Source organism: Seriola aureovittata, chromosome 10 (assembly GCF_021018895.1).
Source record: "Seriola aureovittata isolate HTS-2021-v1 ecotype China chromosome 10, ASM2101889v1, whole genome shotgun sequence".
In the NCBI taxonomy this organism is placed as follows: Eukaryota; Metazoa; Chordata; class Actinopteri; order Carangiformes; family Carangidae; genus Seriola; species Seriola aureovittata.
Genome location: NC_079373.1, coordinates 17,931,881 through 17,959,347, shown reverse-complemented (window position 1 = coordinate 17,959,347; position 27,467 = coordinate 17,931,881). Strand labels below are relative to the sequence as shown.

Sequence of the window (27,467 nt, the reverse complement as noted above, 5' to 3'; positions counted from 1 at the left end):
CCACTTATGCCACCATAAAATGTTGACCTATGGGAGAACATTCACACGATCCAATAAAAATGCAGCCACTGCTGCGTGTTCCTTCCCACACACCTTGAGCTGGCATGAGTCTCATAGACCACGTTTATGTACAGACACAAATAAACACACAGATGCAATCAGACAAACACACAACCATGGCTGACAGATCCGAGCGTTCCACTCTGCTAATCTAATCCCACTCTCAGAGTCTGGGAATGTACAACTGTGTGGTTTTGTGACACAGTGGGCACCCTGCCATGGGGAGTCACCTCGAGGTGTTCTGAGTTGTGCGTGTGTGTGTGGGTGTGAGACATTTGAGTTCATCTAGTACATGAGACCGCAAAGCTGCAACCACAAGGAGCTAAGTACTTTTACTATTGCGACAAACACATGTATACACGCACAGACACACAGACAAACAGACACAAAGACGCAGCCGTGCAACCACAAATCCACTCATGCACACGCCCACACACTTACACAAGCACTCAAACACAGAAGGAAACCTTAGTCATATTAGTTATCAAAGATGGGAATGTTTGTGCACACCACTGCAAGCCTTTTTAGGTGTCTCTCTCTTCCTCACTCATTTTTAGAGAGGACGAGAGAAGAACAAAGTGATTCAGTGGGTCATGATCCCCTTTCTTTTTCCAAAAAAAAGGCTTGGATGATGGCCAGAAGGTGAAAGTTGTTGTTTTTCCTCTCATCCTTCATGCTGTAACTCTTCTTAGTAAGCATGTGTCTTCACTGCTGGGAAAACCTCTCTCCCCACCTGACCCAAAAAGAAACATTTGCACATATTTTGTCCAATACAAACTACGAATGGGAATGGGAATGGGAAAGGAACAATTGAGTGTGCACAAGGAAGGGTGAGAATGTGGCTGAAGAAGAAACAATCTTATTAGTTTCCAATTCAGATCCATTACTTATTAATGAATCAAAAATAGAAGTGGATAAAAGTCTAGTGACTTATCACACTCTGATTACTTCACATTCATTCTGGCAAATGCTTTTATCAGAAGTGATGTACATTCTTCCCCACCTATACAAATCTGGTAGTACTTGGGATTCAATGTCTTGACACTTTGACTTGCAGACAAGGCAAGTCCGGGTTCGAGACAGAAAACCCGCCCTACCTCCTTAGTTATACCTGCCCCATTCAATACAGGTGACACAAAATTTCAGGGGACAAAGGTGTCCAATCACATAACGTGTTGCATAAACACGGCATGTGATCTAATAACAGCTGTTTGCTCAGGAGATGACATTCTCACAGCAGGGTGGCCAACATCTGCATTGTGAGAATACATCTGAAACACCGTGAGATATAGTCCCGTCTCAGTGGGCAACTAATGTGGCAGTAAATTGTATGCATGTGCATGTGCCTGTGTGTGTGTGTGTGTGTGTGTGTGTGTGTATGTGCATGTGTACAGTATGGGATTGTATATCTGCACTGTGTGTGTGTGCTTTACCCCTGATGTGCATTAACTTTGGCCTTATCCACACTTGGTATCCTTGTGTACCCTCCCTGCTGGCAGGCTTTATGATCTCAGTGGGGCTGCATCTAAATCAGATGGGGTGGTAAATTCAATCTGGAGTCCAGCTTGTACTTTACTCTGCTCTCCACACTGCACTGGGTGGGAATTGTAAATATATTTTAACAAACAAAAAAACAAGAAACAAACACAAATCTAAAAAAAGAAATGGATTGGCTGAAGCCTCAGGCAGGAATTTTGGCTCATTAAGTTAGTTATGTGCCTTCAAACAGAACTAAAAGTCATGCAAGTTGTCAGGATATTATTATGTCCACGCCCCTGCCCCTGGTTCTCTGCTTAGGTCTCAGCGAAAGTGCTGAGATGTGTCACAGGCCTACAGTTGATAGTTTGGTGCCTCAGGCTTAAAAGCAGTGGTGCCTTATCTAAAATGCTTTCATAACACACAACTTATTTATATTAAACAATGCTTTTATTGTTCATACACGGACTATATGTTACTTACAAATGGAATTGTTGTATCCATTTGTCAAAAATGGCCCTGAAATGATATCATCATTGAAAATATGATGAGCAAATTATTATTTATGCTTGGAACTGACATGACATGGTCAGATCACATAAAAGGAACCCTGACATTAGAAAGGCATCCTCTCTTGCAGAAGTCTTTTTTTTCACCCATTACTCAACTGTTACTCAACAGTGTTAAATCATCCCTCACAATGTGAAGCAGCCAGAACATAAAAGGACAGAATGAAACCAGGTATCCCTTCTACAGTATTACCAGTGATCTATATTCTAAACCAAAGCAACAAGACATTAAACAACTCCAAACAAAGATTACTGGGGGGAAATTTATGACAAGCTGAGTTAAAGGCTGTGAGAGGAAATGGAAAAAAAACTCAGGCCAGATATAAAAACCACTCTTCATACACGTTTGTAAACTAAAGATCATCCAAAATGACATGTCAATTGTTAAAAGATGAGGTTGGCATTGATAGCAAGTAAAACATGAAGGTGTCATCTGTTAATATAAAATGTTTGTTGAATGGATTTAAGCAGCAAGAACCTGAGCCAAGTAAATGGGTTCAGGTCTCTTGCTCTAGCTGAACAGAGGAAACACTTATCTGGGAGGAAATGCTGAGCTGGGTCTATGTGAGACTTTTGTGGTGTTTAGTGATAATTCGGCTGTACTCCAGCTACATCTGCGGGTTCTGATCACAATTCTTTCTTGTTTGCTGCAGATTACTAGATTGGCACTTTCTTTGGTCCATCAGAGCGTGATGGTCTGAGGAAAACAGGAACAAACATCCAGCAGCTGAGCGTCTTCGAGCATCTCAGCCGGAGCATGAGCTGCCACAGCAAACACACAACCAATCACCCAGTGCCCCGTGCTTTACATCCGGTAGGTTAAATTGCCTACAGCTGTTTATCCTACAAGACCCTGGCTCCAGCACACACTCTTACTGTTAATGTAGGCCATTGCTCATATACAGCTTTACACATAAGGTGTTAAATCTGAGGTATTAACAGCTGCTTTCAGTTGCTAATATTTCACAGTAAAATAATACTGTAAATTAAATTATTTACATTGTAAAATGCCAGTGCCACCTGCCACACCTGGCGTGCTTCAGATATTACAATAATTCATACAGAAAAATTAATAGGCAAGTAGCTGCAAGCTGAGAATTTGATGAATATTTACTTGGTTCATTCCAATGTCATGGGTCATGGTCTTATTTGAGTGATCCCATGGACATGGTCTGATTACTGCATTTTGACAGCAGAGCATCATTGAGGTTCAATGTGTCTTCGAAATGTTTTGCATGTCACAGCTTTTTTTAGAAGGAGTTTTATTCCATGTTTGACAATTTTAATCCCAGTAGGCATATTGAGTTATCCTATTGTTGCATGCATTGATAAATGCAGAGAAGCAAGTGAGGGCTCGCATGTGTTGGCTTTTCCTGCATTTGAGAATGTGCTGTGTATCTTGCTCTGTGCATACATCTCTACATGCACGTACAGATGCAAGAGGATGGTATGCACTACGCTTTGAGGATATTCTATGAACTTCACTGACCTCTTTCATCAAAAACACATCAAATATAAATTGGCAGTTTGACAAGAGGTTGTCATAAGGATGGCTACAGTATATAAGGGAAGACTGAGTTCATAACATACTGCAATGAGTTGTTGGTTGAGCTTTAATCTTCAGTGAAATTCAGAGAGAGAGAAAAGAGGAATGTGGTACCAAGCAGAGTGAAAGGCGACCTTAGAAAGAAAAAGAAGCAAAAATAGGAAAGAAAAGTGATTCAGAAAAGCAGCCAGCTTCAGAGGTTGTAATTGACTAATGAAAACCATACCACTGCCAGACCAGACCCACTGAGGCCATAAGGCAGGGAGGAGGAGAGAAGGGATAAAGGGGGAGGAGCAGGAAGGGGAGAGGTAACATGAGGTAAAAAGTCTGCAGTTCTGATATGGTTTTCATTCCAGCAGCATTTACTGGGCCATTGAAGCGCTCTATGTACCAGTCCAACACTGCTGTCATACAGCTGGACAGGGACTCTCCTCTCTCTCTCTCTCTCTCTCTCTCACTTCTTTGCTGTCTCCCTCTTCTGACACACCCTTCTCTTTCCATCTGTCCCACTCCTTCTAACTGCCTGAGGCATTCGCCTGCCATGACACCTTTAGCTTTCTAATTCTCAGCCAATGTTTCCAATGCATGCTAACTTTATATCAAACATCCTTTGTCTATTCTATTGTTCACAGTGGAATCTACGTCTGGCACCTTTATCTCACAGCGCCGTACACCTGGATTCCTGACCTCACTGCAGCCTCCAATCTCATAAATCAATCAATTCACCTATAAATGTTTCAAAGAAATACATGGTTAGTCCCTTCATAAATTGCACATGATTTTGATTGCTGACTGAAGGACAAATCTGGCAATTTGTTATAATTTTGTTCTGTCAAGTTGGAATTGAGCTCCCGCTGTCATTCTTACTGAGTCAGTCTGACTCGTCCATGCTTTGATGTAAAAGCTGATGGGCTTTTTGTATGGATGCTTGGGAGTACCTTAGCGCTCCAGAAAGAAAAAGAGACACCAGAATATGTATTGTACAGTCTGAAAAGAACATTTTGTATGCATGTTCACACATTTTTTTTTTTTAAATTTATGTCCCAATGATTGCAAGAGATAAAAAAAAAAAGGTTTATGGCCCTGCTAGTCCTGCTCAATTTGTCAGGCACTCTCACTGGGGACTTTTGGACCACACTGTATGTAATACAGATACACATCACAAGAGCAAGACATCACAGCCACTCAATATGAGTTATTCATTGTTAACTTACGGATTCAATGATTAGAAGCCAAAGCCTCCCTAGGCCAGATCCCATTCATATACTGTAATATTTCTGTCTCCTTCACTCAGACATGCTGATGGCACACCTGGCAAAATACAGCATTACACTCACAGGGGGGAATGCCACACCTGGCAGTGCTGAGGATGATTTTCCATCTTTTAAATGAGTGTGGTAGTTTGGCTGGAACAAGGAGGCAGACTGGCATGACTGAGCAGGTTCCACTCGCAGGGCAGAGAGCATAAGTGAGTGTAGGGAGGGAAGGGGGGGTGGGTGGGGTGGTGGGGGGGTGGAGTGCCTGGTGGGAGGCAAGGTATCTGCTTTTGGGTGGGGGCATGCACGTTGGGGGCTGGCTGTATTCACTGCAGAGGAATCTCAAATATTCCACAATGACCTCTCTATCTGCTCTACCTGAGCCCCACCCTTAGGTCCCTCAGCCACACCCTGGAAGCTCTTATCTCATAGCTGTCATCGTTGGGCTGGAAGTAAAGCAGGATAACAACAGTGTACAGAGAGTGAATGAGGGACAAAGAGGAGGAAAAAATCTTCTGAGATGTGAGCATATTTTAGGAACAGTTATTATTATGGGATTAATTATTATTATACAATACAGGTATGGGCAAAATAATACCACCCCTGCAGCTACTTCTTGAAATTTGAAAGCATGCATGCTTGCAGATTCTGTAGAGACGCCTCCTACTTCAATCTGCTACAGCTGTTTTCTGCTTCTCAACACTGTTTTCACATCTGATGTCTGTTGCAAATACAAATCTTTTACAAAAAGAAATCCAGCAATTTCAAATGTGACTGCAAAATGTGCAGGCAGACCATATTGCGGCCAGATGACGTGTTGACTCTCTGTGGTCTGTTTGTCCTTCACTAGGTGTCCACTGCTAACACAGCTAAACAAATCCTTGTTGTCCATTGATCTCTCAGAAAGCGAGAGCAGTTAAATCAAAGAGAAACAAACACACGTGCAGACGCATACAGTGTACAGACACCCGCGTGCAGTGACTTTCACATTGTATCTTTGGCTCCGCTTCGCAGGCTGATTCATACACACACCAAACTATGATCTTGGAAAGGCAAACCTGGCACACACGCTTCAAAGTCTGATCACTGACATGAGAATGGTTCGCACACTAAAACATGAACAGAAGCCTTTACTGAGGTGGATTCAAAGAAAACTTTCTGCTCAGACAGATCCGCTGCATGCAGTCGCTTGCTCAGTGCAATCATGGTCCCACTCTCACCTACAGAGATGTTTACATATAGACACACAAATGTATATGCACGCAAATGCTCACCTGCACTCACTCATGCACCGGGAAAGCTCTCAAACTGATAAGACATTCTCTCCTCACCTCACCTTTGTGGGCTGCAACGTGAATCAAACTCCAATGTGTGGGGTGTGTGTCAGTCTCTCCTCTCCTTGATCTGTCTCCCTTTTTCTCACTCACTTCTCAACCTGTAGTCATCGCGTGGCTCTAGTTACGCTCTTCTGCAGTGAACTAAGGCACAGGGAAAAAGGAGGAGGGAGGGAGGGAGGGATACAGGGACAAATGAGTCCTGCCCAGACTGATGAGAGAGGCGTCCAAAAACGCCCTCAGGAGAGAAAAGATTAGAACACTTCACTCCACTAAAATTTTAACTTTCTCACCACTGCGCTGTTTCCACTGATTTCTTTTTACCAGGCTCTTTTCTCTTCCGTTCCTTTTTTTCCCAGCAGCTTTTAAAGTTTTCCTAAAACCACTCTTGCCTTCTTGAGGTTCTGCCAATCAGTAAACCAACCACCCTCTCTTTTTAAATTCTTGCTTTCTTTCTCTTTATGCTTCTTCCACTCACAAAAATATTCCACTCAAGTTCTGTCTCTCCCTGCTGTAGTCTGTCGCCGTTCATCTAAATTTGTCTGGACTCACTCTCTCTCTCTCTCTCTCTCTCTCTCTCTCTCTCTCTCTCTCTCTCTCTCTCTCTCTCTCTCTCTCTCTCTCTCTCTCTCTCTCTCTCTCTCTCTCTCTCTCTCTCTCTCACACACACACACACACACTATCTGTATAACACTACCTCACTCATGCTCTGGTGTGCAGCTGTGTGATGAGGGAGACACACCTGCTATTATTAAAGCGCGCATGTGTGTGTAGTAGGGAGCTTACTGTAAGGCAAAAGAAGGAATCCTTTTGGAGTTTGCTGTCCATACCATACTGTTCCAACTGTAGACTGGTTTCAGGAGCTGTTAAACAGAGACTGTAAATCAACGGTCTACTGAAGGTATTTAATAGAGGATTCTGAGAAATGCACAGGTTGGCTCATGGACGCCTGACCGTTGCATGTGACATAGTGTAATACGGCCTTCTCAGCTGAAACACCCTCACACATACACACCTTTTACTTTCAGGCCTTAATAGCCTTGACACTTTCTTTCCAGAATGTGAGGAATGCACTATGTGTATTGGGCGGCAAGTACGTCCGTTAAAAGGCAAAGTCCCCTCAGCAGTCAGAGGGGATTTAAAAGTGGGTATATGCAATGCTGACTGAAAATGAAGAGGTTAAGGGGTCATGACCTCAATGAAGATAAGGTAAAGAGTGCAAAGAAGAGAAATGTAGCTAAACTTCATCGGACTTAACCAAAAAAGCCAGTAAAAGCTTGTCCTAGATTCTATTCTATCATATTTGCATTAATGCATGTATTCTTAAGTAAGACTTGTGGAGAAAAAAGTGACAGGGTCAAGAGATGGAGAGTATATCCAGTCCAACTCTTCGGTCATCTTGTAACCTAATCAAGAGATAAACCAGAGCAGTGCTGACACCCTAACCACGACCTTGACATGCAACAGCTTTCACAACACTTTCCATCACTAAGAGAGGAAAGAGGTTGTGCTGAGAGAGCGGATTACAATGAAGCACCATCGTGATGATCGCAATTATCATTTTGGCACCATCGTCATCAACACACTTGGGGTTATCTGCAACATGCTTAACTTTGTACACACGCACTCTCCTGACCCATTCTTTATCTTGGAGTATCTGACCATCGCTCCCATACTCCCCAGGAAATTAGTACTACTTGAATCACAGTGATGCAGATGATAACAGAAAAGCAGAGCAGAAAGTATGAGTGCAGCATGTGAGTCAGCACTCAAATTATAAGAAAAATCCTGTTTACAGGCACGGGGGCCTTAACCTATGAGTCATCACATAGCCCTGAGAATTTGGCACAGCTTCCTCTCTCTGCTGGATGGTCATCCCTCACTCCCCCGGAGTTTTCCAAATTCCCGCTTGTCTGCGTTAAAACATTCCGGTTTCTCTCCACCCCATTCAGCTGAACTCCAAAGGTGGGGTTTATCTTTATCAAGGATGCTTATGTGCTCCGACCTGACAACTGTTCACATACAGTATTCAGGCCATTATCTCAAATGGCTTTGTGTGATTGTCTGTGCTTGCTTGCATGCCTGTTTACGCATATACAAATACGCATATGCATAATAATGTGTATACCTTTGTATGTAAATCAGTACCAGAACTAACTTCGCACACATGGGATGTTCATACAGAATTGGTGGCAAAGGTTCACATGCAACGACCAGACATGACAAGATATCAGCCTGGTAATGGTCTGATCCAAACATGGTCTGTCATACTTGAAGGCCCATCCTGCGTCTGGGGACATCTCACAACGCCTCAACTAGACAAACTAGAAGTTTTTGGCTTTTTCTTGCCTAATTAAAATGTCAATGTTGTGTTTAGTCACATTTCGTATGGGAAAAAAACACTATGAGTACACAACCATGATACCTCTTGTCATTGACCATGTGTTAAGAAGCTGTGGCGGGATTAGATTTATTTGTGTTTTATTTGTGTGAGGATGGTATAAGCAAAAGGCTTCTTGCAGGATTTTATGATATCACAGGTAGAAATGGGTGAGGAAATATGTGAAAAGTCGGGCATGAAATATTTATCATATGTGTGACACTGCTTGTTTCTATACAGTTTAAGCATCATCAGTGTTTTCATTAATGTTTATCACTGTTACCATCTAACTTTGGTGTGTTATCATGCTAACATCTGCTAGGTAGCACAAAGACCCTTCATGTCTGCACCATATTTTATGGTAATCCATCCATCAACCTTATGGTGGTGCTAGAGGAAAAGTCAGGGAATCATGAGGAGTATTGTATTATATATATATTTTATTATTATAAGAGTATTGCATTTCACTCTTACTCTAGGGGAACGGTGGAAGAATCACCAAAGTCATTGGGATTCATCCTCTGAGGTCCATGAATGTCTGTGCAAAAATTCATGCCAATCCATGAAATAGCTAGTGAGGACCAAAGGGGCAGACTGATCAACAGACCGACATCACCATCCATTAAGCCACTCCGACACTCCGCCAGAGTGGCTAAAAAACTACAAGCAAACATACTGGGGCCATGTCAAACCTGGAATTTGAGGAACCACGATCACGGAACCTGACGTAATGTCCATCTCCATAGACATACTGTAGCTGTGATGTAGTCTGATGACTAACAAACAAACAACAACAGCGTAAATCAGGAGTGAGGGCTCTACTATGACCCCTCTTGAATGTCAAAGACCACCATTATTTACTCAGCTGAATGTGATCCCAGGGAACGTGAAGTGAGGAGAAATGTTGGAAAGAGTACCACGATGAATGGTATACACTCTCACATACTGGAAACTCTGCTTCCCTATTCCAGTTAACAGTAATGCTTACGAGCATCTACAGGGGGGATGACAGGGAATATAAGGGATGACTGGTTATTGGAAAACAATGAAAATAGTGGGTTTTCTATTTCACACAGATGTGGTTTGGAAACATTTAGAGCAACAACTTGAATAATTTAGTCATTACCAGTAAGGTTTGCTGTTCAATAGAACAGGTCAGAAATACATTCCTATAAAGGCAACGAAGTGAAATCACTAGGGAATGAATTAGCCTGGCTTGTGCCTCGTCAGGGATTTTACCAGTTTTAACTACAGAACAAGCATTTTTTGGCTAACCCACAGCCTGAGTCATATTTGATTCCTTTAGTCTCTTTTCTCCTAAAAGACACCTCCCCAATCCACCCAAAAACGACATAATATCCAGATACTCTATGTCTAATGGTGTGTAGTGCATCTATGTACTTGTCTGGCACCATCTCTCCCAGTCGATTACTGATGAGCACCTGTTCTACCATTCTTCTTCTTCTTCTAAATAACGTACATAATAACCACAGGCAGGTGCTTCTATGGATAAATCCCTGAAGGTTACGCAGTGATTCTGACCTTTTCATATGCCCCATTCCCCCCAGTGAGCTATATAAAACACATCAGTTCGTACAGGTACACTATTATCAGGTTAGGAAATACTCAAAAGACTCGGCATAATGTGGTTAATGCCGAGCTGTCATAGAGCGGAAAAGACAAATGGGCCATAGAATGATTCATTACTAAAAGTCTTCTCTGTTAAAGAGTCTATAAGTAAAGAAAAATATAAATCTAGCCCTCTAGCTATAAAACATGCATGTGCGTTACATGGGCGATTTCAGCAGATAATGACTGGAATCTAAGCCCTGTGGTGGTAAATTCTTCACTGGGTGATTAAACAGATAGGCAGAGAGAAGGTGATGTGTTTGTGTGAAAGCGCATGTGTGTGAGAGTGAGAAGAGAAAATGAGACTGACCCAGAGAAATCAAGACTTCTCCCATGAGCCTTTGTTTGCAGCAACACCTGCTCCTACTATTATTCGCCGCGGGAGACAGGCATACGAGTTGATGCAGGCAATGGCTTGTGATCCATGCACGATCACACTACAGCACACAGCACATTGTGGGCCTGCAAGGACCTATATGTACCGCTTATAGATTTTAATTTTAAGCATAACCTGTAACCCTAACCTATAGTTTAGATACTTGACTGACAATTCATATCAAGAGATCTTAACATCCATCTTTGTGACTCATGAACGACCTCAAGAGAACAGTGAGTGCAATATAATAATTATCACCTATAAGACTAGAGCTTTGTGCCTCAGTAATATCTTAAGGTCAAGGGTGAAGGTCAATTATGACACAGTTGACTAATAGGATAACATGATGACTTTTTCGATCCAAATGGTCAAAGGTCAACTCAAAAACAGTTCAGGTTATTATTCAACACTGTACCTCAGGAAGGGGAGGTTGTGAACATATTTCCTGCAACTTGGCTGCTTGGTAGAGGCATACAACCGCAAGGCTGTCCGTAAGTCTATATTTTTTTTTCAGTTTTTTTTTTTTTTTTTAACAGTGTTATTTTTGGTCTGAACACCCAGTAACTCTATGCTATGTTGCTAATTTTGTCTTTAATATTACAATGAATACAATCCCACTTCATGATTTTCATTCAGTGGAAAATTAGTCTAATTTGCAGTCAAGTTGCACCATCTAAAGTACGAATTTATCTCATTTCATAAACATGCTGCAATGCCCTATAATACCACAGAAAATGAGCACAACCTGCAAAAATAAAATAACACTAGAACAGCTAAAGCATGGTTTGAAATATTTTTGGTTTCATAAATTCCCTAAAAAACATTTATGTAACCAAACCATGCAACTTCATGTCCACAAAACAGGTCCAAAACAAAGATTTTGAACAGTACTGAAGAAGTCATTACAAGTAGTAGTAACTTTGTACATTTTGCTCAGACACCTACAGTTTGGCCTCAGGACCACTTGCTGTCCCTATGTCTGCCCCCTTGCTGTGTTGTGGGGGTGTGTCGGACAGGATGGGGATGAGACAGGATAGGATGAGGAGGACGTGCAACCTAAATATGGCTCTTGCAGCCTAGGCCACAGGGAGACAGAGAAGGGGACCACAGACCTCGGCAGCGTACAATTATCCAAAACAAGAGAGTCAAGCCAACCTCCTCTCACTGAGACTCACGACAAGAGCATAACAGAGTAAAGCCAACACAATATTTTACTTTCCTTTACCCCCTGGATTACATACAAAGATCTGTGCACACACATGCACTATACATATGTTAAAAAGACATATATGTCTAAACATACACGTGGCAATCCACTGCTTATTTTCAGTTTTTGTATGGTGCCACATTGCAGTGAAGTGGCTCCATAAAAAAAAACAAAAACAAAACATCTTCTTCTTATGCCACTTGGCAGGTACTTTATGTAAACATCCATCAACGCAGCTAAATACATCTCACAGATGTCTTATCATTAAGACCTGCCTTAGGCAAATAGCCAAACCCCCCCAAAACACTATGCTTAAACATCTGAGCATGCACTTTCCACAGTGCAGCATATGGCGCGGATATAAGGGCACCTCTGCCTTTGGTGTGAATTACTGTGAGTAAAAATGTGAAAAGCTGTCTGGAATTGGCAGCCACTGTCATTATTTGAGACTGGGGGCCTAAAGAGGGAGACAATAACTGGACCTGCAGTGCACAAGTGCTTGTGGATGCTTGCAGCTCTAAACTTAAAGGCCAACACGAGTGCCATAGCTTATCCCTGGGGTGACATATTGTTTGCATAGATGCAGGGAATTAAATCAGTAGCGTTCCATTCCCCATCAGACCTGGAGAACATCCAGCTAGATGCATCAAGGCTGGACAAACTTCAGGAGAATCACCCTTTTGAGGAGGCCCAGGAGGGGAGAGACATCAAAGGCCCGCCTGCATGCTCTGGTGTGTGTGTGCCGGCTGGACCCATGAACATGTTACAGATGAGCAGAGGCGCCAGAGAACCATCTGGGGTTATATAATGGTACTTAGTTCAAGGCACAATACTCTGGACATAGAGAACACAACAGAGAATAGAGAAATGACGGACACTTCTCTTCTGGTCTTTAATGGTACTTGTTTAATCATTGGGAATAGTTAGTTTGAAGTAGCAGTGAGAGCATAGTTGATGATTAAAATGGTCAATAATGACGGTCCTCTGGGTGAATGAGTCAAGAAAACAATTCATCACTTTTGGAAATTTGCTGACATGATACTGTGATCCTTTTATCAGTCCTTTTTCTCCATATGGAGAACATTTTGCTTGAGAATGATTTCAACAATGGTGCATCTGAACAAATTAAATGGAGAGGGTGATAGAGCCCATTTGATCCTCTTATGCCAGGAAAGTGCCTCATGAAATGAAGAAAAAGAAACCCCCTGCTTCAGGCTAGCACCATGGTTCCAGAGGTAACAATATCCACTACTTTAATCTGGATTGACACATCAACTACTGGGTGAATTTCCATGAAAATTTGCACAGACATTAATGGTCACCGCAGGATTTCAAATAATTTTTGGGATCCACTGACCTTTTTTATAGGGCCAGAAGCAAGATCAAAATTTTGTACAGATATTTATGATTCCCAGATGATGTATCCTATTGTATGTAAGGTGTCCTTGAGTGCCAAGAAAGGCGCCTTTAAATAAAATGTATTATTATTATTATTATTATTATTGACTTTTGGTGATTTTTCATCTAGTGTCTTCATCGGGATACCTGCAGAACTAATGACACTCTCAGCTGTGCTTGCTAATTAGCAAAAGTTAGCTTGATCACTTAGTGAGATGATGCACAGCAGATTTTTGCACCATCAGAACTTTTATATTAAGTCAAGAATTTACTTAGATTACAGATGTAAGTGCTGATGTACCATACTGTTCTGAGGCATGTCTGGAAAACAAAGGCGCACAACAGAGCAAGCTTTTGTCTGTTGAACTGGGGGTATTGGTTGAAGACATTTATAGAACAGCAAGAGTTTATTCTGCAAAAAGAAGGCTGTATGTGAAGAAATATTAGTTAAATAGCCTAAGAAAGTACTGCAAATCCTTAACAAATATCCCCTTTTATCTTGCTCACAACATTAATTGTATTGGTTATATGTATATTTGTAGATTGTATATTGTATATATATATATATATATATATATATATATATATACACAGTATATATGTTATATTTTTGTTATGGTTCACCACCTTTTACTAAAAAAACCAAACTATTTTTCCCTCATTTTGTTTCTCCATGGATTCCTTTATGAACACGCATTTCTTTAACCTCTATCTGTAGCTTCATTGCGGGTTGAATAATGTACTGTCATAACAGTGCTTGAGGGGAAATAGTGGAGAGGGTGAGAGAGACATGACATGTGAATGCTTTGTATGACAGATCATGGGCCTTTGTTGTAACACACAATTCTTTTATTTATATTGGAGATGCGGACAGTGCAATAAGACTGTGTGGTTGTGTGTGTGCGTGAGTGCGTGTGTGTGTGTGTACTGTATCTGTGGTTGAGTCTATATGTATATCCCTGACGATGTGCAGAAAACGGTGATGATCTCACTTCTCCCTGGAGGCAACATGGAGTGAGTGGGGGCAAAGCTTATACTTTAACAAGCCCTAGCTTGGGGTTGATGGTATTGTTGATATCATTTCATTTGAGATGAGTGACAGCAAAAAGCCACAAGGAAAGGGGAGCCTGAAAGCCGTGGTAACTGATAGTATAAGTTATGATAGGGAATGGAAACAATGCGTTAAAATTAAATGTCACATAGAAAACTGAAATAGTCAGCAAGTCTCAGTCTGTGAATCTGAAAACTTCAAACACAATCAATTGCTTATGAATAAAAACAAACCTTTAAAGTGGCATTAAATAACCCCAACTTACAAGAGCAAACTAGCTTCTGGACACAATGTTATTTTCAAAATGAAAAAAATTAAATTAACTGCAGTAATAAACTGAATAAAAGGATATCACAGACATGGTTTAAGGTGAGAAAATGTCAAGACGTAGTTGACACAAATGCACAATATCACTTAGTTGAAGCGTGGATGGTAATAATAACAATGGTGTTTTTCACTTGTAAAGGTCTGCTCCTCTACCTTTACTGTACTGCAAAACTAAAAATGTTAAAAATTCAGTTTCATAGTTTTGCCTACAATACATCATTTCTAAGGCCTGTGTTATCTAGTTGTCCAGACTGTAAACAGGTGTAGGAGTGGGAGTCTACTACCATTCTAATAATACATCAAACGGTCTCAAAATATGAAACTGATACTCAAACAATGTATGTCTAGATTTTATCTACAGCTTCATGTCGGGGGTCTCTTGTTAAGAAAATGTGACCAAACACATGGGGAATCAATGTTGATATCGCTACTTTCACTTATACGTTTCTAGCACGTTCTCTGGAGTTTCGCATCAATAAAGCAAGATTCATTTCGTCTCTGGTCGCAGAAGACAGACATGACCATTGGGCAAATTCAGACAGGACTGTGTCTCTGTCTCAGAGCTTGCCCACTGTATGTAGTACAATGACATTTTAAGTGGTTAAATATTTACCATGATGGTTATAGTAGGTTTTGAAGGCACTGAACCCTGAGTCTTGAAGAGGACTATAGTGACTTTGAGTCACTACCTTTAAGTGACTTAGCTCGAGAGCTTTAGGCTACATTACATTCATTCAAATATCTAAACAAAATGGCGCCAAGTCAATTATATATGTAAAGGTAATCATTATATTCCTCTTCAAATGCACTAGTCTTTGAATCCAGAGCTACATTCAGCTCACTTGCTCTCATTGTTGTATTACTCACTGTGGTCATCTTGCAGTTCGTAAAAATCAAAGCTGCATAAAGACTGTAATTTTGGAGACATATAATTTACCTGTTTAAGTTTATAGCCAAAGGTTAACCCTTGGCGTAAAACTATGCGTGACTTTACTTTTTGCTCAGAGTAACACAGTCGGAGTATTTTGAACATTGTTGGGGTTATGGTTGGGGTGAAGTGAAGGTGAGGGCGGAGCCAGAGGGGTCATCTTTGGGATACACACTCCTCAATCAACCTACAACTGTGTTTAAAACATGGGCTGGGTTTCCTTTTTAAACATATGCAGCAGACGAGCCTAGTGTAAACACAACCAAAAAGCTGGATTTATGCTCACAAATGGCTGAATAATAACCCCATAAAGCTCAATTTCAAGCATGTAAAGAAATCCACTGGTTTGGTTTCTCTAAAGTTGAAATAATTGAAATTCATATATTGAGTGAGCTCACGGAAAAAAGTTACTTAAAAAGAGTCACTTAGACATCTTCAATCATGCTCATACTTCCCTGCATACTGCAGGATTTCAGCAAAGCAGAACCGAAAGCTTTTCTCTGTTTGCTACAGTACCTGAGTGAGAGTTAGGGGAGATCGGCTGGAACGGATAAAATACCTGTACTCTGTTGAAACCCGCAAATGTCAGATTGTCAGATCTTAAAGATGCATGGTAAAAGATTTCAGCAAATAGAACTTGTACATGTCAAAATTAGGATATTTAGATAACAGTCACTTATACATTGGCCTTGCAAATTTTAGTTAATATGTTCCACTGATGTGAAACAACTAAATTCAAAGTTTGCACAGTGAGGGCAAAATATAAGATTAAACTTTCATGCTTTGTTTTTTAAACAACAGAGCAGACGCCAACACTGTTGCACAATAAATTGTGAAATCTTTTTTATTCAAAAACTTGAACACAGTTCCCTCAAAACCAGATTATGCTTTTAATATTACGAAGATTAGAGATATTAAATAAAATCCCTGATATGTTTATGATAAAAAAAGATATGATGTATTAATTTCACCACAGGTCAGAAAAGGGAAAGTGTAACTGATTGATTAGTCATGAATTCTTATGTGCTCCACAGTGTGATCTGGGTCAGAGATCCACACTCCACACTAATAAACCACTTGTCTGTCAACAGCAAACATTAGACTGGAGTGTCAGCCTACATGTCGGGTCATGAAACTGGTTCCACCCTTCAGGTCTGCACGCCCAGTGACCCCCAGAGTCACTCTCATCTGTCAATCAACCAGCTAGGGAGAGGGGGGGTGGGGGGGTGGGGGGGTGGGGGGTGGTTAATGAACAGGAAGAACAAAAACAGTATCAAAACTGACTCACATCAATCCCTCTGCAAGGTGTTCTCCAACCATTCATACTGACAGGTTAACCCTCTGCTATAAAGGGCCTCCTCTGGATGGTAAACATTAAATACTACAGGTGAAATGTTGGATTGGCAGACGCTTAAACTGCAGTTACAGATGTCAAAAGGAAGAGCAGGTAAGGATTAGAATGTAAACTCAAAGCAAATCATGTTACAAAGGCCTAATGATAGGGGCAGGTAGAGAGAGGCAGAGTATCATTTACACTGTGGCTGAGCCAAACGCACAGTATTTCAAACGTTATGCATATACAACTGATAACACTGGCTATTGTGTTTTGGATTAAATGTAATGCTGATCGGGTTTTATTTCTATCACAGTGAACTATAGATTTGAGTGAGACATTTGAATAGCTATGGAATGGGTGGCCATGAAATTTAGTACAGACATTAAAACTCCCCACAGGAGGAAGGGATGACTTTGGTGATCCTGTAACTTTTCCAAATTTGTGTATGGTTAATACTAATCAAAACTAATGATATTCCCAAGAGCCTCAGCTTTGCTTTGTGTTTAGCACTAATTAGCAAATGTTTGAATTGTCATTGTGAATATGTAAGCTAGCTTATTTTAGCATTTAGCTTAAAGTACCATTGTAGCTTTGTGCAACCTTACAAACCTGTTAGCATGGGACTATTATCTTGGATTCAAACTGGGTGTCCTGTGTCATGTCAATTTACCATAAAATGCTAAAATGTCCCAGTTTTCAACATTCAATGCCAAATTGTTCTGGTTTTCACCACAATTAAAATATTAATCATAACATTACACTTGTGTTTAGCACTTATCGTTTATCATGTTCTGTCCCACTCATTATTACCTAACCCAATATAAAAACATAAGCAGTGCAGTATGCATCTGAAACACCAATTGATTTGTACATTTGTCCATCAATGAGTCGTTGTCAAGGCTGTTGCTAGCCTGTGAGTCATAGACATCATCGCTGTGACGCTGGTGGCTCTTTCTGACAGAACCATTCACTATGCTAACATTTAGCTTTCATGCCGAAGAGACAGTCGCTCTTTTCTATAGAGCTCCAGGCGGCTTACTCCTTCCTTCATAAGGTGCCCGGCAACGAAAATGCTGCATTCATGGCAACCATTGTGTTGAAAGGTGTGCTAAGCACTGACATAATTGTCCCCCATGCTGATGAATACGCCTGTGGCGTGTGCATTAAGAGCATACATGTGCACTTGCATGAACATGCAGTACACTTAACAGTCCTGGTTTTGGGGTTAGAAAATATGGAGACCCTAGACTAAGGTAAAGATCAGGGTCCTATTTAAATACAGAAAACACTGACTTGAGGCACGAGACAGGGATAATTGAAATGTATCTATGCCCAACCATTGACTTCAACTTTTTTCAATGTCTTATAGTAGATGCAAAAGGGTTGTGTTGGCTGCCTATTCCACTAAGAATGGAGAGGTTACACATTGGTCCTTTCTTCATGCGCTGCAGATAAACAGAGTGAAATATAAATCAGCCAAAAAAGAATTGGGAGAATTAAAAAAACGAGTGAATGTGTGTGCAAAAACTGACACCTACAAAGAATAATTTGCAATGGGGGGATCAGTTATGACTCATTCACACCTGCACTTGCACAACACATTCACACCACTCAATGATTGCATCACTGAAACACTAATCCACCCATGAACTTTTATACTGAGACATTATCAGCTGACCTAAAATTTCAACCGGTGAAATATATAACTTCTATTGACTATTCATTCTTTCCATCCTTCCTCCCTACCTTCCTGTTTTTCTATTAAACACATTTTTCCATAGGCCCTAGTCACTCACCATTTCCTCCCTGAATCACTCATCCCAAAATCACACACTGTCTTATCCTTTGGGACTATTCAAAAGTTTACACACTCTTCCTATCTGAAGATCCGTGGTCTCATTTCTTGAAACTTACTTATTCTTCCCAGCGCGTCTCTTCACATACCCATCTGCCTGACCCTATTCTCCAGTGATGAAAGTCCCGCCCGATGTCAAGGTCTTGTTTTCTTGAGTTTGAGCTACCTCCTCTTTGAAGTGACTATTTTTGCAGTCTGGGGCAGGGATGGCTTCGAGCTAATGTGGACAAATTGCAGTTTAGATGGCATACTTTCCAGCATAGCACACCATTAGCAGACATTTTTCTCATCATTTGTCTCCAAAATATAGCTTTTACCTTAACTGCAGGGGCATTCCTTCCAACATGCACTGTGCGTGTGTGTACATACAAATGTGTATACGTAGGTGTGTGTGCTTGCACGGGTAAAGGTTTTCATTAATACAAATTGTACAAAGTTGTGCATCAAGTACAAATGTTTGTGAATGCGTTTCAATGCTAGATTTATCTTTATATGATCTGTCATCCAAGGAAGCTTGAGGGAGGCCCAGACAGTCAATCTTTCACACCAAGAGACCACGCAGCAAGAGAAGCAAGGAGACTCTTAATCTGTTGAATTGGTTCACAATTTATGTCCTGTCCCTTGTTACCCCACCTGAAACACATCCATTACATTTCCTCCCTCCATCTGTTTGCTACGTCCCGGCAACAATTCCATGATATCATTTTAATAAGCTATAAATCACACCGTGCTGTCACACTATACAACACAGGCTCGAAGTGTTATTAATGTTTATCACACAGATATGAACAAGCTTAAATTAAAAAGAAGTTACAAATCAGGTGAGGGAGTCAGTTTTTGTAAAATACAGGGGGAAAAAAAGACTAATGAAATGACTGGGAGCAATTATACATAATAGTAATGAGGTTATGGGAAATATCTGGACAAAGACAGTGTGTTACAGAGAAGCTGTCAAAAGTTGAGGACCACAGAGGACGACTCATTTGCTGTTAAGGGATCCAGCTGAAGAAAAACGCTAGAGGATTCCCAGCTGAAACCTCCTGCGACTCCTACAACCTCCTACGGCAAAAACTAGCCTACTAACTTTTACTGAGGAAACCTAATAGCCTGGATGGAATCATAAATCTGATGGATTTGGTGAGTGGGGAGAAAGATCTCCCATCAGGGACAGAGCATGGCTAAGCCTTAGGGAGAGCTAAGATCCAGGCTCAAAAGTGTCCTCACTGCCTCTGACGTTCTTTAACCTCTTTTGTGGCTTTGAAACCTCATGTCTTTGGCCTCCAGTCACTCTCTATTTATGCAAGAAAATAAAGAAGAGAACACTGCCCCTCCTAAATCTGTAAACTGCAATTAAGCTAAATTCCAAGTTTATTTCCAAATGCCGTCCTTGCTCCAGACCATGTGAGAGACTTGAGTCTAAAATTATCACACTTTTGGTCAGGAGGCCAAGTACGAAGCCAGCACTAGTACTGTCTCCTCACAGGCCACAGGATCATAGAGATGCTGTGGATGGCTGAAACTATTGTAATAATCATTTGGATGGCCATAATTCAGAAATGTCTCATTTAAAATCTAATCTTTAAACATCTTTTAAAGGAGGTACTGCAGTACATGAGAATAACAGGGTATGAGAAAATATGACAAAAATTCCTCAGCTGTCACAGGAATCAAAATATTGTACATATAAGCGCTTGGGATGCTGCTACTGCTGCTGCTTTTAACAAGACAGAAAGAAAACAGAAGGAGTGAAATGTATAGGCAATTTGACGACACCTCGTTATAATGAAATGAGTTATGTCTATTGTTTTACAATCATTCAGCCCCTTGAAAGCCAAAGGGCTTGTGCAGTGAGACAGCTTAACTAAAGGCATCATGTCGGTTTAACTGTTTTATGTTAGCCCATCTAACCCAAGGTCTGACGTCTGGAGGCAAACAAAAGGCAGCCCACGCACCAGAGCACATTTCTCTCTCTCTCTCTCTGTCCCTCACTGTCCCCCTCTCTGTCTCTCTCTCCATCATGTGTTTACACATCGGTAGAGTAAGTGACAGGGCTGTAATCGGAAGTCTACAACCGTGTCATTTGGAAGGCTGTTGTCTTTTCCTGGGAGCGTGGTGGTCAGCAGAGAAAAACAAGATTTACATCTCACAGGGAGGGGCAAAGTGTCAACCATGCATTATCCCCTATTGGCTGTGGTCAGCGATGGGCGTTAACACGTGGGAGACGTAGACGAAAAGATACCGGCGAGGGAGGGAGAATTTTTTATAACAACATATGCCAAACCATTCTATAGGAGGGCCTGTGTCACGTCGTCCCTCCTATTGATACTTTGTGATTCTCCAGTTGTTATAAACATAAAAGGATTGGACCAGGTGTGTGTTGTACTCACTGTTGATGGCGTCATACGTCAGTCAGCCTTTGTTTGAAAAGAAATGCCACCTATAAACAAGAGAGAGAGAGTAGGTTATTGTAAATAGGGTTCATAAAATGTCAATCTGTGGTCTTGGAAAAGGACTCCGGGTATTTCTGGGGTTATTTTGTGAATTCTATATTTTTGTTTTCCTTTGTGATTGCCTTTAATATCGAAGCAGTTTCCCACTTTGAGCTGGAAATACAAAATAGCAACAAGCGCATAATTAAAACTTCCTCTATATTGCTTTTCTTACAGCTTTATTTATTTCTTCACAATATCTGCTGTTTATTCTCTCTAAAACTATGAGAGGTTTACCACCACAGGCCTTTTTTCACCTCCTGGAAAGAATTAAACAGTTTGGAGTGAACTGCAGCATATTTCTCAATGTGTTCGCATTGACCTGGTAACTTGGATAAATTGCTATTGAAAGAGGCCTGAACGGAGACGGTACACCTTTGTCATCTGTTTGCAGCCTATGATGTATGCAGAAGAGACACAAAGCAGTTGAAGATGTTGCAAGCAATACACCACAAATTAGGTGTGTTTCCATCACGAGCTGAAATGAAATGAAATGACTGGCAACACATCAGACAAAAAGAAAATACACCCATAATTAAAATAAAAAGCCTCTTAGAATTGATTATTCATGGACAAATTGTGATTCGGCTTTTATGACAGGTGGTATTAGTCACAGTTCACACTACCTGGACAAAAATAAAGCAATGCATTTGGAAATATCATATTGTTAAAAGGAATGCACAACAGTGCCTCACAAACAGTAAATTATCGACTCCCCCGCTGTATTCCATTATCATTTTTCACGTCATTAATTACATATACTGTATGTGACATTATTGTGTGGAAATGTTGTCAGTTTCTTGTTTAATTCCATCCGTGTTTCTTAACTCAACTTATCTTTTATTTGCATATTCACTTTGACTGCGGAGCAGAAAGAGTCAGCTGCCACAGCAGTGTCATGCCCTGCTTTCAGATGAGTCCAGCCAGCTAGACAGACATGCTTAATCCTACACAGGTTCAAAGCTCCGCCAGAGCACATGTGGCCTCAACCTGAACAGAGTTACAGAGAATAAAAGAAAAAGACCCAAAGAACAAAAGAAGTTAGCAGACAGAGGACTGTGAGTAATGTACTGATGTATGTTTGTGTCTGTAAGAACTTGCAAGACTGCTTTTTTTTGTTAACCAGCTGTGTGTGTGTGTGTGTGTGTGTGTGTGTGTGTATATATTTGCAATGTTAACATAGTTCCCACAACCCTGGTGGGTGTAAGTGAGCTCATCGACCCTGCAGAGAATGACAGACTCTCTTATGTCAATGACTGCTGATGAGGATTGGGCATCACACCCCAGTCATTCCTATGACTCACACAGCTACAAGCCCCACCCACCCCCACCCCCACCCCCAGAGGACTCACCAAAGCAGGATGATGACTAAGACCAAACAAAAACATCAAAGCCAAGACAATAATACATATGTGCAAACACACACTGGCACAGACACACTGTGTATTTTATCTCAGACATGTATCAAGCAGGTCCACAGTGACTCCTTGAGAAGCAGCCACAACATATCCATGTCCTAAAAGCATGAGTTCAACTGAATCTATTCATCAAAAGCAAGATGTCAGTCCAAATTACACAAACCATCTTTATGATCATCCCCCTCTGTAAATACAATTCAGAAGATTTTATCACATTCATTTCAAACACATGTACTGTACATGCTTAGGGAGGCCACAATATGTAAAGTTTTCAGGCCCAAGGTTGACAGAAGCTAATTGTCCCTTTCCATTAGAAAGATTCTGAACCTGACAGGTCATTTAAACTATTTTTGCTTCAGAAAAGAGCATAAATACTAAGAAGACAAGCTTACAGATATAAAGTTCCCTGTTGTAGTGCAGTATTATATCCATTAAAAATTAGAGTGCACAACCTAAATCATAGCACAAATAAACCAGCAATGAGACATTAATGTTTTTTTAATAACAATCTGAAATAATGTATATTTATTGTCCATATATAAACACTATAAATGTCCTCTACAAAGAGTAAATCACAGAAGTACAACACCAGAGTAAATCATAAAATGCGACTTATTCTGTGTAGTAGTCTCAAACACATTCTCAGCAACACAAGCCAAGCACTCGCGCACAGTAAGACATAAGAAATGAGTTTGTTCATGTTCGCAATGAGATCCTCAAACATCTGTGCCGCATATTGTTCCACATACCAGAGGTTCCATATGAATTATAACCATCTTTGCAGTGAAAGGTAAAGCAATGCACACTAATAGCCAGGCATCCATTTTAAGTGTCGCCTTGGTATTGGGGTTTTCTTTTTGCACATGTACAGTGTTTGGCAGATATTACACCTCTGCACTCCTCTGTTTTTGAGTTTAGAACTGAGTATACACAGAGCTGAGCACTTGCAACTTATGCCCATTAACCTCACGCTCTGGGACCACCCCAGCATGTTAAGAGTGTGAAGGTAAACATTTCTCAATGAATTCGGCAGGGGAATGCCCTGCTGAGTTGTGGCTGCATTGTGAAGGCCAAATAGTGCTATACTCAATCTAAACAGTCAGTGTGAGAGCTGGGGGACTGTCAGAGTTCACGGTTGAGCACAAAGATGTGAAACCCAGGCAAAAGAAAAAAAAAAAAACTGATCAACAGACTTTATAACAGCTGCACACGTTTTTCACTCAGCTGATATCATGCAAGGAAGATTTGGATAATCACTCTATTCAGAAGAGTCTAATTACTCTTCTTTGTCTTGTTTGTTATACTAGATTTATGATCCTACAAGACACCATCGTCACTCTCATTATGAAGAGGATGAACTATGAAACTCATATTTCATGCTGTGGAGAGACATTATGCCAAAATCATGTTTTTCCACCTCAAGAGGATTATGTGACTTGGAGCCTTTTCCACAGCAGACACTCAACCGAAAAAAGCACAGGTGTTACAAACAACATGAATAGTGGCTGTACTTTATGTAGGTGTGGATTTATCCATTTTGCTAACTGACATGAGTAACTGGGACACTACAATGGAACAGCGCCATCATCAGTGTTATTAGTTCCACTTGTGCTTTTCCCACTGTGTTAACTCAAAATGTTTGCCGCAATAACGGCCAATGACAAAAAGTTTCGTCATTTTCTTCAGCCCACATGGAAACTGTGGTAGTAGTCACTAGAAGCAGTTAACACACGGATCAAAGAAGTATGTTCATTTACTGTGAGAATTGTTATTTTTATTCATGGATTTACAACAACTTGTACAGCTACGTCGATTTCATCCAGGGCGTGTCCCCATTTTTCTGTCCCCATTTTTCATGAAGGAAGCTGGGAAGCTTTGTAGCTATGTAGGACGATGACCACGTTCTTATATACTACCTTCTACCTAGAGAAAAAACAGCCATCCATGGGCACAACACCTTTTGAATCACCGAGCAAATCTGAGATGCGGCCAGCAATTCAGAAGTCTGGAACCAGGCTAAGATTACAGTGGGTAAGGGAGCTAAAACAACCATTTAAAGGTTAGAGCTAAGTGAAAATTACGCAGAATTTCGTCTTCTCTCCCTGTCCATCATCTTTTGCGCAATCATGTAAAGCACTTCAGCACAAACCTGTTTTGTCTTTTAAAGCGCTCTATGAATAAATTTGAGCTTAAACTTTACCTTGACCATGGTCTGTGTCCAAGTGTAGCAGAATGTTTGACTGCATGTGTGCACATGTATGGATGTGTCCGCCTACACACACACACACACACACACAATGTAGTATAAACAGATCCACATGTTTGAGTTTGCTGGCTGCACTGCTGTCCACATGCATGTCCATTATACATTTTTATCAGGGCCTTAAAGATGAGGTCAGAGGTCATTAATCTTGATGGATTTTTTTTTTTTACTTTCTATAGCCAAGTAATGTCTCTTTGTGATCCCTCGTCGGGGGTTGGTCTATGACTTGTGTGCAGTTCAACTAAAGAGTTATCTTCCTTTCTCCTCATGTGATCCCTTAGATTTATATTGTTTCCCCCTTTGAGGGTTGCAAGGAATAGGAAAAACTTTACAGTACATAACTCCGCCTAAATCCATTATCATCACGCATTAAACAAACAAGAATCAGAATTAATCAGTGAATTTTAGTGGTGGTAGTAGGCGTATTTCTGAAAGAGTACCAGTAATTGATTTCCCCTCCTTCTAGTCTTTATGCAAAACCAAGATAATCCCCTCTCAGCTCTAACTCCATACTTACTGTACAGACCTGTGAGTGGTATCAATCTTTTATTCTAACTCTTATAAAGAAAGCTGATCAGCACATTTCATAAAAGGCTAAGGCGAGGTTTTAATAATGATTAAATGAGTAAAACCTTCTCTCACTCGCTGACATGATTTAGGAAGTGATTCAAGGTCATTTAAGGAAAAGACACACCCACCACCCACTGTGGACTCTTGACATCCTCACCACAATATTTCACAGTCAACCTGCATCTGATACAGTAGGTATGTCTCTTTCACATAATTAAACTGGAAAATGTTTCAGGCTTTTGACTCATTTGTAAATGTAACAAGATTCTTTAGAAATGCACAACCCCTGTGTCCCACTTTCCCAAAAGACTGTGTGACACTATAAAATGTTTCCTAATGTATGAGCAGCAGCTTTATTCAGGCTCCGGTCATTACAAAAACAAAAGAAAAAAAAAAAACTAGAAAAGGAAAACAGTGGTACAATGAAAGGAGAACAGGATTAAAGTATTGATTGAACAAATAAACCAGTAAAGCCAACGGATGAAAGAAAACTGTTTTGTCACTTCCTCACTGGGTAAATAAACAACCACACCAGATGTACCCACTTCTCATTCACCCTGCCAGGTTTTTCAGTCCCACCCTCCCTCTTTTCTCTCATCCAGAGCAGAACCTGCACAGTCTGTGCCTTTTGCTGTCAAAGGCAGCATCAAAAACCGATGCCCCGTTATCATCACCACGAGCAATAATGACTCACATGAAAACAGCATGCAATGTATACAAAGGCACATTTCAAAAGATGCAAACTACCGCAAATTTTACAGACGTTTCCCAACTACCCTCTTGTACTATTAACAAAAAACTCACCCGAGCAAAGCTATCTATGTTTGACTCATGAGGAATGGTTACTGTTAACCTTCAAATCAACCACCAGTGACTCACCACTGTCTGGAGAATTGCAGGCTTTTAATGGCCTACAGCTTTTCCATCAGCATGGCCTAGCCATGATCTTTCTGTTGGATTAGCACCCCATGTGGACCAGTAGAATCAGATGGATGGACCATTGATGCCATTATCGACTTGTTCCAATATCCCCTGTGAGAACCTTCACACATACATCTCATTATACCTTTAATTCAGACAGTCTGATGCCCTCGACTTCCTACGCATATTCATGCCACTGCGTGTCTGTTTCTGTGTGTTTCTGCTTATTACACAGAGTGGAAACAGACTTCGATCTAAACAGTTCCAGGAGGGTATTTGCTAATGTTTTCTGGGTTTTATGTTCTTCTGGAGCTCCCCAACACCTCTTAACTGTTCAAGATACTTCCCCTTCGCTTATACATTCAAACACGCCTCACAGCACACACATCTCTCAGCCCCCCCAAGGGCTCTGGCTGCATCTCGTGAGCTTTCAGGCTCTCAGTCCCGATAACACAAACCATCAAAACTCTCAAATCCACAAACCCAGACTCCAGCCCTCTGGCTATGCTTTGGTTAACCTCACTATCACGCTCAAGCCTCTGGGCCCTGCTGTTGTCCAGACACAAACACACAACCCACACAGCTAAACTCATGAACACAGAGTAAAAGCCAGACTGCACTACTGCTCCAGCCAGACGCAGACCAGAACAAAAATACTGATGTTGTCTATTCGTCACTGGTCCGTCCCTCGATGTTACTGTCCGTCCATCCATCTCTGTTCTGCACATTCCATGATAGATGATAGATATCCATGCATCTAAACAGGTGTGTGTGACTGCTTTACACTCAGCTTGTGAACAGCTGAGCTCTCCATATGAGTGAGAGAATCAGGCAGAGATCATGTGTCTGTCAGACAAATGACAAAACAGATGAATCTCTGAGGGCACACGAGAATGAAAAGTTATTTCCTGAGCAAAAAAACACGCACACACTAAAAACATTAAAGTGATCCAGTGCCAAAGAAAATTTCTATGCCCGTAAATATTTGCCCCAGAAGTTTATGCACGCTAACCAAAAGTGGGTTGGAAAAGCAACTCTTCTATGAATGAGCAACAGTTTGGCTGGATTGCCTAATTAC

The 27,467-nt window shown here is 40.9% G+C and overlaps 1 protein-coding gene across 2 annotated transcripts in view; it reads right to left on the bottom strand.

Annotated features, from left to right (window-relative positions):
• LOC130176158 (zinc finger protein 469) overlaps positions 1 to 27,467 on the bottom strand; it is a 183,783-nt gene that overhangs the window by 58,723 nt on the left and 97,593 nt on the right. For both annotated transcript variants that reach the window (XR_008828840.1, XM_056387093.1), the window contains exon 4: positions 21,116 to 21,165. The gene's annotated coding sequence lies outside the window, so the exon portion shown is untranslated. The remainder of the gene's footprint in view (positions 1 to 21,115; positions 21,166 to 27,467) is intronic.